This window comes from Oncorhynchus kisutch, linkage group LG13 (genome assembly GCF_002021735.2).
Source record: "Oncorhynchus kisutch isolate 150728-3 linkage group LG13, Okis_V2, whole genome shotgun sequence".
In the NCBI taxonomy this organism is placed as follows: Eukaryota; Metazoa; Chordata; class Actinopteri; order Salmoniformes; family Salmonidae; genus Oncorhynchus; species Oncorhynchus kisutch.
Genome location: NC_034186.2, coordinates 132,733 through 144,183, shown reverse-complemented (window position 1 = coordinate 144,183; position 11,451 = coordinate 132,733).

Sequence of the window (11,451 nt, the reverse complement as noted above, 5' to 3'; positions counted from 1 at the left end):
TTCAGACAGTCTATTGATCTGTAGTAGTGAGTTCAGTCAGACAGTCTATTGATCTGTAGCAGTGAGTTCAGTCAGTCTATTGATCTGTAGCAGTGAGTTCAGACAGTCTATTGATCTGTAGCAGTGAGTTCAGACAGTCTATTGATCTGTTGCAGTGAGTTCAGACAGTCTATTGATCTGTAGTGGTGAGTTCAGTCAGACAGTCTATTGATCTGTAGTCGTGAGTTCAGTCAGTCTATTGATCTGTAGCAGTGAGTTCAGTCAGTCTATTGATCTGTAGCAGTGAGTTCAGTCAGACAGTCTATTGATCTGTAGTAGTGAGTTCAGTCAGACAGTCTATTGATCTGTAGCAGTGAGTTCAGTCAGTCTATTGATCTGTAGCAGTGAGTTCAGACAGTCTATTGATCTGTAGCAGTGAGTTCAGACAGTCTATTGATCTGTTGCAGTGAGTTCAGACAGTCTATTGATCTGTAGTAGTGAGTTCAGTCAGACAGTCTATTGATCTGTAGTCGTGAGTTCAGTCAGTCTATTGATCTGTAGCAGTGAGTTCAGTCAGTCTATTGATCTGTAGCAGTGAGTTCAGTCAGACAGTCTATTGATTTGTAGTAGTGAGTTCAGACAGTCTATTGATCTGTAGCAGTGAGTTCAGTCAGACAGTCTACTGATTTGTAGTAGTGAGTTCAGACAGTCTATTGATCTGTAGTAGTGAGTTCAGTCAGACAGTCTATTGATCTGTAGCAGTGAGTTCAGACAGTCTATTGATCTGTAGTAGTGAGTTCAGTCAGACAGTCTATTGATCTGTAGCAGTGAGTTCAGTCAGACAGTCTATTGATCTGTAGCAGTGAGTTCAGACAGTCTATTGATCTGTTGCGGTGAGTTCAGACAGTCTATTGATCTGTAGTCGTGAGTTCAGACAGTCTATTGATCTGTAGCAGTGAGTTCAGTCGGACAGTCTATTGATCTGTAGCAGTGAGTTCAGTCAGACAGTCTATTGATCTGTAGCAGTGAGTTCAGTCAGACAGTCTATTAATCTGTAGCAGTGAGTTCAGTCAGACAGTCTATTAATCTGTAGCAGTGAGTTCAGTCGGACAGTCTATTGATCTGTAGCAGTGAGTACAGTCGGACAGTCTATTGATCTGTAGCAGTGAGTTCAGTCAGACAGTCTATTGATCTGTAGCAGTGAGTTCAGTCAGATAGTCTATTGATCTGTAGCAGTGAGTTCAGTCAGACAGTCTATTGATCTGTAGCAGTGAGTTCAGTCAGACAGTCTATTGATCTGTAGCAGTGAGTTCAGTCAGACAGTCTATTGATCTGTAGCAGTGAGTTCAGACAGTCTATTGATCTGTTGCAGTGAGTTCAGACAGTCTATTGATCTGTAGTCGTGAGTTCAGTCAGACAGTCTATTGATCTGTAGCAGTGAGTTCAGTCGGACAGTCTATTGATCTGTAGCAGTGAGTTCAGTCAGACAGTCTATTGATCTGTAGCAGTGAGTTCAGTCAGACAGTCTATTGATCTGTAGCAGTGAGTTCAGTCAGACAGTCTATTGATCTGAAGTAGTGAGTTCAGTCAGTCTATTGATCTGTAGTAGAGAGTTCAGACAGTCTATTGATCTGTAGTAGAGAGTTCAGACAGTCTATTGATCTGTTGCAGTGAGTTCAGACAGTCTATTGATCTGTACCAGTGAGTCCAGACAGACGCAGAGTCCTGCTCTCTCTGTACTCAGCAGGAATGTGAGCTGATTTGTTCCACTTTGCGCCAACATTTACTTGCAGAATACAGACACAAGTCCTCATAGACATCCATGTATGTGATGCTTCCGGTGGCGCTGCAAGGCTGCGACTCGGCTCTCAAACAAGACAGTGCTTCCAGTGTGTTTCAAATCAAAATCAAACTACATTTTATTAGTCACATGCGCCGAATACAACAGGTGTACCTTACATTGAAATGCTTATTTATGAACCCTAATAAACAATGCAGTTTAAAAATACAGATAAGAATTTAAGAATAAAAGATAACAGTAACAACTAATTAAAGAGCAGCAGTAAAATAACAATAGTGAGGCAACATACAGGGGGTTACCAATACAGAGTCAATTTGCGGGGGCACCGGTTAGTTGAGGTAGTATGTACATGTAGGTAGAGTCATTAGAGTGACTATGTATAGATGATAACAGAGTATCAGCAGTGTAAAAAAAGGGGGTGGGCCAATGCAAATAGTCTGGGTAGACATTTGACTAGGGGTAGAAGCTGTTAAGAAGCCTCTTGGACCTAGACTTGGAGCTCCGGTACAGCTTGCCATGCAGTAGCAGAGAGAACAGTCTATGCCTAGGGTGGCTGGAATCATTGACAATGTTTAGAGCCTTCCTCTAACACTGCCTGGTATAGAGGTTCTGGATGACAGTAAGCTTGGCCCAGCGATGTACTGGGCTGTACGCACTACCCTCTGTAGTGCCTTGCTGTCGGAGGCTGAGCAGTTGCCATACCAGGCAGTGATGCAACCAGTCAGGCAGGATGCTCTCGATGGTGCAGCTGTATAAATCCTTTTGAGGATCTGAGGACCCATGCCAAATCTTTTCAGTCTCCTGAGGGGGAATAGGTTATGTCGTGCCCTCTTCACGACTGTCTCGGTGTTAGTTTGTTTGTGATGTGGACACCAAGGAACTTGAAGCTCTCAGGCTGCGCCACTGCAGCCCGTCGATGAGAATGGGGGCGTGCTCGGTCCTCTTTTTCCTAATAGTCCACAATCATCTCCTTTTTCTTGATCACGTTGAGGGAGAGGTTGTTGTCCTGGCACCACACGGCCAGATCTCTGACCTCCTCCCTATAGGCTGTCTAATCGTTGTCGGTGATCAGGCCTACCACTGTTGTGTCATCAGCTAATTTAGTGATGGTGTTGGAGTCGTGCCTGACCGTGGCAGTCATGAGCCGTGGCAGTCATGAGTGAACAGGAGTACAGGAGGGGACTGAGCACGCACCCCTGAGGAGCCCCTGTGTTGAGGAACAGCGTGGCGGATGTGTTGCTACCTACCCTCACCACCTGGGGGCGGCCCGTCAGAAGTCCAAGATCCAGTTTCAGAGGGAGGTAATTAGTCCCAGGGTCCTTAGCTTACTGATGAGCTTTGAGGGCACTATGGTGTTGAACGCTGAGCTGTTGTCAATGAATAGCATTCTCACATAGGTGTTTCTTTTGTCCAGGTGGGAACAGGCAGTGTGGAGTACAATAGATTTAGCATCTGTGCATCTTTTGGGGCGGTATGCAAATTTGAGTGGGTCTAGGGTTTCTGGGATGATGGTGTTGATGTGAGCCATGACCAGCCTTTCAAAGCACGTCATGGCTACAGACGTGAGTGCTATGGGTCAGTAGTCATTTAGGCAGGTTACCTTAGTGTTCTTGGGCACAGCACTATGGTGGTCTGCTTAAAACATGTTGGTATTACAGACTCAGAAATGAAAAATTACAGAAATGTTCCATACGCACAAAAAGCGTATTTCTTTGTAAAATTTGTTTTTATCCCTGTTAGTGAACATTTCTCCTTTGCCAAGATAATCCATCCACCTGACAGGTGTGGCATATCAATAAGATCATTTAACGGCATGATCATTACACAGGTGCACCTTGTGCTGGGGACAATAAACAGCCACTCTAAAATGTGCAGTTTTGTCTCACAACACAATGCCACAGATGTCTCAAGTTGAGGGAGTGTACAATTGGCATGCTGACTGCAGAAATGTCCCCCAGAGCTGTTGCCAAAGAATGTATGTGGACACCTGCTCATCAAAATCTCATTCCAAAATAATGGGCATTAATATGGAGTTGGTCCCCACTTTTGCTGCTATAACAGCCTCCATTCTTCTAGGGAAGGCTTTCCACTAGATGTTGGAACATTGCTGTGGGGACTTGCTTCCATTCAGCCACAAGATAATTAGTGAGGTCGGGCATTGATGCTGGGTGATTAGGGCTGGCTCGCAGTTGGCGATCCAATTCATCCCAAAGTTTTTCGATTGGGTTGAGGTATTTGTATTTATTATGTATTTATTGGTTCCTGTCAAGGCAGCAGCTACTCTTCCTGGGGTCTATTATGGATCCCCATTAGTTCCTGCCAAGGCAGCAGCTACTCTTCCTTGGGTTTATTATGGATCCCCATTAGTTCCTGTCAAGGCAGCAGCAGCTACTGTTCTTGGGGTCCAACATAATTAAGGCATTTTATACAATTTTAAAAACATTACAATACATTCACAACACACTGTGTGCCCTCAGGCCCCTACTCCACCACTACCACATATCTACAGTACTAAATCCATGTGTATGTGTGTGTATAGTGCGTATGATATCTTGTGTATGCATGTCTGTGCCTATGTTTGTCTCTCTTCACAGTCCCCGCTGTTCCATAAGGTGTATTTTTATGTTTTTTAAAATCTAATTTTACTGTTTGCATCAGTTACATGATGTAGAATAGATTTCCATGTAGTCATGGCTCTATGTAGTACTGTGGAATAGAGTTCCATGTAGTCATGGCTCTATGTAGTACTGTGGAATAGAGTTCCATGTAGTCATGGCTCTATGTAGTACTGTGGAATAGAGTTCCATGTAGTCATGGCTCTATGTAGTACTGTGGAATAGAGTTCCATGTAGTCATGGCTCTATGTAGTACTGTGGAATAGAGTTCCATGTAGTCATGGCTCTATGTAGTACTGTGGAATAGAGTTCCATGTAGTCATGGCTCTATGTAGTACTGTGGAATAGAGTTCCATGTAGTCATGGCTCTATGTAGTACTGTGGAATAGAGTTCCATGTAGTCATGGCTCTATGTAGTACTGTGGAATAGAGTTCCATGTAGTCATGGCTCTATGTAGTACTGTGGAATAGAGTTCCATGTAGTCAGGGCTCTATGTAGTACTGTGGAATAGATTTCCATGTAGTCAGGGCTCTATGTAGTACTGTGGAATAGATTTCCATGTAGTCATGGCTCTATGTAGTACTGTGTGCCTCCCATAGTCTGTTTTGGACTTGGGGACTGTGAAGAGACCTCTTGTGGTATGTCTTGTGGGGTATGCATGGGCTGTGCGCCAGTAGTTCAAACAGACAGCTTGGTGCGTTCAACATGTCCATACCTCTCATAAATAAAAGTAGTGATGAAGTAAATCTCTCCTCCACTTTGAGCCAGGCGAGATGTACATATTATTAATGTTAGCTCTCTGTGTACATCCAAGGCCAGCCGTGCTGCAGTCCAGTTGTGACCAAACTAGAGGCTGTAGGACCTGCCTTGTTGATAGAGTTAAGGCAGAGCAGTGCTTTATTATGGACAGACTTCTCCCCATCTTAGCTACTGTTGTATCAATATGTTTTGACCATGACAGTTTACAATCCAGGGTTACACCACGCAGGTTAGTCACATCAACTTGCTCAATTTCCACGTTATTTATTACAATATTTAGTTGAGGTTTAGGGTTTAGTGAATGACTAACTTATTCCTTGTGTAAGAATATTTTAAGATAATACACAACGCAGAGTACTAACGGTCAATAGGGAATTAACGATCAATGGAAATAGTTGGTTTTCAGATCAACATCTGTTTAGAATCTGTGTAGGAATGTCAGTCCTGGACTCATGGCTACGTGTGCCACATTGTCATTGGTCTGAATCATCTGTACATTGAGCCTGAAATAGGATACTTGTTATTTGGCCATTGGCCCAATTTAACTGCAAGGACTTCTAATTGGTCAACCACAGGCTAGTGTGGGGGTTATAAATTACCCCCGGTTACTTTGTTCTGTGGAGAAAGTCACTGAGGACAGAGGAGAATGAACCATCTACTTCCCAGCAAAACATCCATGATTTGTCCTCTTTGAATAAACCTATTTTTCTCCCCATGATTTCCTTTGGGGTCTGTGTTGTTGAATAATAACATCAATCAATCAAATGTATTTATAAAGCCCTTCTGACATCAGCAGATGTCACAGAGCTATACAGAAACCCAGCCTAAAACCCCAAACAGCAAGCAATGCAGATGTAGAAGCACGGTGGCTAGGAAAAACTCCCTAGAAAGGCAGGAACCCAGGAAGAAACCTAGAGAGGAACCACGCTCTGAGGGGTGGCCAGTCCTCTTCTGGCTGTGCCGGGTGGAGATTATAACAGAACATGACCAAGATGTTCATAGATGACCAGCAGGGTCAAATAATAATAATTGCAGTGGTTGAAGAGGGTGCAACAAGTCAGCACCTCAGGAGTAAATGTCAGTTAGCTTTTCATAGCCGATCATTGAGAGTATCTCTACCACTCCTTCTGTCTTTAGAGAGTTGAAAACAGCAGGTTTGGGACAGGTCGCACGTCCGGTGAACAGGTCAGGGTTCCATAGCCGTAGGCAGAACGGTTGAAACTGGAGCAGCAGCACGACCAGGTGGACTGGGGACAGCAAGGAGTCATCATGCCAGGTAATCCTGAGGCATGGTCCTAGGGCTCAGGTCCTCTGAGAGAGAGAAAGAGAGAGAGAATTAGAGAGAGCATACACAAATTCACACAGGACACCGGATAAGACAGGAGAAGTACTCCAGATATAACAAGCTGACCCTGGCCCCCGGACACATAAACTACTGCAGCATAAATACTGGAGGCTGAGACCGGAGGGGTCAGGAGACACTGTGGCCCCATCCGATGATACCCCCAGACAGGGCCAACCAGGCAGGATATAACCCCACCCACTTTGCCAAAGCACAGCCCCCACACCACTAGGGGGATATCTTTAACCACCAACTTAACATCCTGAGACAAGGCCGAGTATAGCCCACAAAGATCTACCCCACTGCACGAACCCGAGGGGGGCGCCAACCCGGACAAGAAGATCATGTCAGTGACTCAACCCACTCAGTGACGCACCCCTCCTAGGGACAGCATGGAAGAGCACCAGTAAGCCAGTGACTCAGCCCCTGTAATAGGGTTAGAGGCATAAAGCTGTCCCAACAGCAGAACTTTCTTTTCAGCACCATGGAGGGAATCCTTACCACTGCTACACCTGGCTATCAGCGGAGCCTTGTCTGGCTGCAAAACAGCTAATTCAGCCTCATTTACTGCCTCTTTAAAAAAAACATAGCTGATATGGTTGACTTGCTTAAACAAATGTGAGATGTACAAACTATGGCATAAGGGAACGACGAGCTTATAAGAGGCAATCTGTGGCCTCCGAAGTGGTGCAGTGGTCTAAGGCACAGCATCTATAGCCTGGGCTTTCGATCCCAGGCTGTGTCATTACCGGCCATGACCGGGAGTCCCATAGGGCAGCGCACAATTGGCCAAGCGTTGTCCGGGTTATGGGAGGGTTTAGCCGGAGGGCCTTAACTTGACTCATCACGCTCTAGCGACTCCTTGTGGCGGTCCTGGCGCCTGCAGGCTGACTTCGGTCGTCAGTTGAATAGTGTTTCCTCTGACACATTGGTGCATCTGGCTTCCGGGTTAAGCGAGTGGGTGCTAAGAAGCACGGTTTGGCAGGTCATGTTTCGGAGGACGCATGACTCAACCTTTGCCTCTCCCGAGCCCGTTGCAGTGATGAAACAAGATCGTAATCCCGAAATTGGGGAGAAAAAGGGGGTAAAAATAAAAAATCTGTAATTTCGATTAAGACATGAATAAGCAAGCTAGGACGGACGTAGTCAATATGATTATTTGTTCAGCACTTTTGAAATGTACAGTGACAGAATTCAGAACATGGGCCTTTCTTACGGTATTCTGCCTGTACACCAAGTCAGAACCGTAGGATAAATAAAGGGGGCATATAAGCAGACAATGAAAGCTCTTACAATATTCAATGATTACATTTCTCTAAAACAGGCTATAGGCTATATGTGCACCACCAAGTCAGAACAGTAGGTTACGAGGGGGAGTTACGAGGGGGATAGCGAGCAAATGATTACTGTGAGGCACAAGGGCTACTAACAGCTTACTACACAGACACTTAGAGTTACTTTCTTAGCTACAGTATACATATCTCCCTGGCATATTACGTAATTTATGTAACAGCATACAAGACATTTTTGGACTCACCTTATTGTGCTGTGCTCACTTGAACAGGAAGGTGGCGCGGTGATCCTTCTTGTGGGCAAATTTTGTCATAGAACTTTGTCATCAAAGTCTGGCATTCTCTGGATTTATGGTGCTTTCAAGATAACTGGGAACTTAAAAAAAAAAACAAGGTTGAATATTGGCGTCAGTGATCTTCAGGTCGGAGCTCTAGAAAGAGGCCTGTGTTCCCGACTTGGAATGCCGAGCTGGATGGCTTTTCAAAACGTATTTTCCTAGTCGGAGCTAGTTATTTTCAGAGTTCCCAGTTGTCTTGAACTCACTGAAGTCTGTGATTTTCCAGTTGTTTTGAATGTGGCAGAAGTCATGCTGGATTGACAGCATGGCCAATGTATTCAACCTTTTCTGGCCCATGGCATGTGAATATTCATCCTTTTAAGCTTGGAAAGGAGACCCTTAAACCCAGACTTCGACAACACACCCACTCCACCGAATAGTGATAGGCCTGATCACCGACAATGATGAGACAGCCTATAGGGAGGAGGTCAGAGACCTGGCCGTGGGGTGCCAGGACAATAACCTCTCCCTCAGTGTGAGCAAGACAAAGGAGCTGATCGTGGACTACAGGAAAAGGCAGGCCGAACAGGCCCCCATTAACTTGGGGCGGCAGGGTAGTCTAGTGGTTAGAGCGTTGGACTAGTAACCGGAAGGTTGTGAGTTCAAACCCCCCAGCTGACAAGGTACAAATCTGTCATTCTGCCCCTGAACAGGCAGTTAACCCACTGTTCCCAGCCCATCATTGAAAATAAGAATGTGTTTTTAACTGACTTGCCTGGTTAAATAAAGGTACAATAAAATAAATAAAAAAATAAACTTTGATGGGGCTGTAGTGGACCGGGTCGAGAGTTTCAAGTTCCTTGGTGTCCACATCACCAACAAACTATCATGGTCCAAACACAACAAGACAGTTCTGAAGAGGGCACCACAACACCTTTTCCCCTCAGAAGACTGAAAAGATTTGGCATGGGTCCCCAGATCCTCAAAAATTCTACAGCTGCACCTGAGAGGATCCTGACCGGTATGGCAGCTGCTCGGCATCTGACCATGAGGCGCTACAGAGGGTAACCCCCAAGCCATAAGACTGCTAAACAATTAATCAAATGGCCTCCGGACTATTTACACAGACCCCCCCCCTACATTTGTTTTGTATACTGCTGCTACTCACTGTTTATTATCTATGTATAGTCACTTCACCCCTACCTACATGCACAAATTACCTCGACTAACCTGTACCCCCCCACTCGGTACCGGTACCCCCTATATATAGCCTCGTTAATGTTATGTTATTGTGTTACTTTTAATTATTTTATACTTTAGTTTATTTGGTCAATATTTTCTTAACTCTTCTTGAACTGCACTGTCGGTTAAGGGCTTGTAAGTAAGCATTTCACGGTAAAGGCGAACACTTGTCGTATTGTGACAAATAAAGTTGGATTTGATAGCAGGCTAGTGATTGCTTTGCAACGCTTGCAGTTAGCCACTGAGTCCTTCCAAACCACAAATTGTTGAATTTGCGATTTCCAACTTGTTGTGTAATATTTATATCCAATGGCCGATGAGCACCGATACGTTTTATCTGTCATTTCTCTTCATATGACAAGGATTGAAAAGGATTTGCCAGTAGATTGTAGATGTGATTCATGATGATGACTGCTAGCTTGCTAACTAAGATTTTGAATGTATGATGTTGACATGATCAGTCCAATCAAAGCTACAGTAGATATAACGTGATAACATTTTATATGTGGCCAATGACCTTGGGCCTTCTTGGATGGGCACTTCTAAATCTCATGAGTGGCAGAACACTCATGTGTCCTCATGAGTGGCAGAACACTGAGCCAATCACGGCGCAACTAGGGAACATTACCAACCCCTACGCTCTGTATTTTCCTCTGGCTGCCCCACCACCAGAGAAAGCACTGAGCTAGGCTGAAACACCTGCATTTTGGAGCTACCTTACTCAAGAAAGCAAAGAGACCATGTTTGTATATATTTTTTTTTACATTGTTTGAAAACTGATATGTGACACAAATGAAATCACAAATTAAATTTTATTTGTCACATACACATTTTTATTTATTTATTTATGTTATTTCACCTTTATTTAACCAGGTAGGCAATGGTTAGCAGATCAAATCAAATTTTATTTGTCACATAACATGGTTAGCAGATGTTAATGCGAGTGTAGCGAAATGCTTGTGCTTCTAGTTCCGACCATGCAGTAATAACCAACAAGTAATCTAACCCAACAATTTCACAACAACTACCTTACACACACAAGTGTAAAGGAATGAATATGAATATGTACATAAAGATATATGAATCAGTGATGGTACAGAACGGCATAGGCAAGATGCAGTAGATGGTATAGAGTACAGTATATACATATGAGATGAGAAATGTAGGGTATGTAAACATTATATAAAGTGGCATTGTTTAAAGTGGCTAGTGATACATTCATTTATTTTTCATTATTAAAGTGGCTAGAGATGAGTCAGTATGTTGGCAGCAGCCACTCAATATTAGTGATGGCTGTTTAACAGTCTGATGGCCTTAAGATAGAGACTGAAAAACAGCTTCTCGGTCCTTGCTTTGATGCACATATTAATGCCAAACAGGTGGGGCTCAAATGACGTGTCGCCCTGAATGATGGGTCACCACTGGTCTATGCACACTCACTAGACTCTAACTACACACTCACATATACTTACACTGACAATCCAACACACACACGCTGCTGCTACTACTATGTTGATTATCTGTCCTGATAGCCTTGTGACTATTACCCCTGCCTACACGTACATATTACGACGTGGTACCCCAGCACATTGACTCGGTACCGCTACTCCTTGATTATACCCTCATTATTATCTATTGTGTTTCTATTTCCTTACTTTTTAAGTCTCCAATGTTGGGAAAGGGCTAGTAGCATTTCACTGTAAAGTCTAAATGAGTCCAAAAATGTGATGTGATTGATTTTGATAATATACCAGAAATCAAGCCTTGTCTCAGGATGGTAAGTTGGTGGTTGAAGATATCCCTCTAGTGGTGTGGGGGCTGTGCTTTGGCAAAGTGGGTGGGGTTATATCCTTCCTGTTTGGCCCTGTCCGGGGGTGTCCTCGGATGGGGCCACAGTGTCTCCTGACCCCTCCTGTCTCAGCCTCCAGTATTTATGCTGCAGTAGTTTATGTGTCAGGGGGCTGGGGTCAGTTTGTTATATCTGGAGTACTTCTCCTGTCCTATTCGGTGTCCTGTGTGAATCTAAGTGTGCGTTCTCTAATTCTCTCCTTCTCTCTTTCTTTCTCTCTCTCGGAGGACCTGAGCCCTAGGACCGCGCCCCAGGACTACCTGACATGATGACTCCTTGCTGTCCCCAGTCCA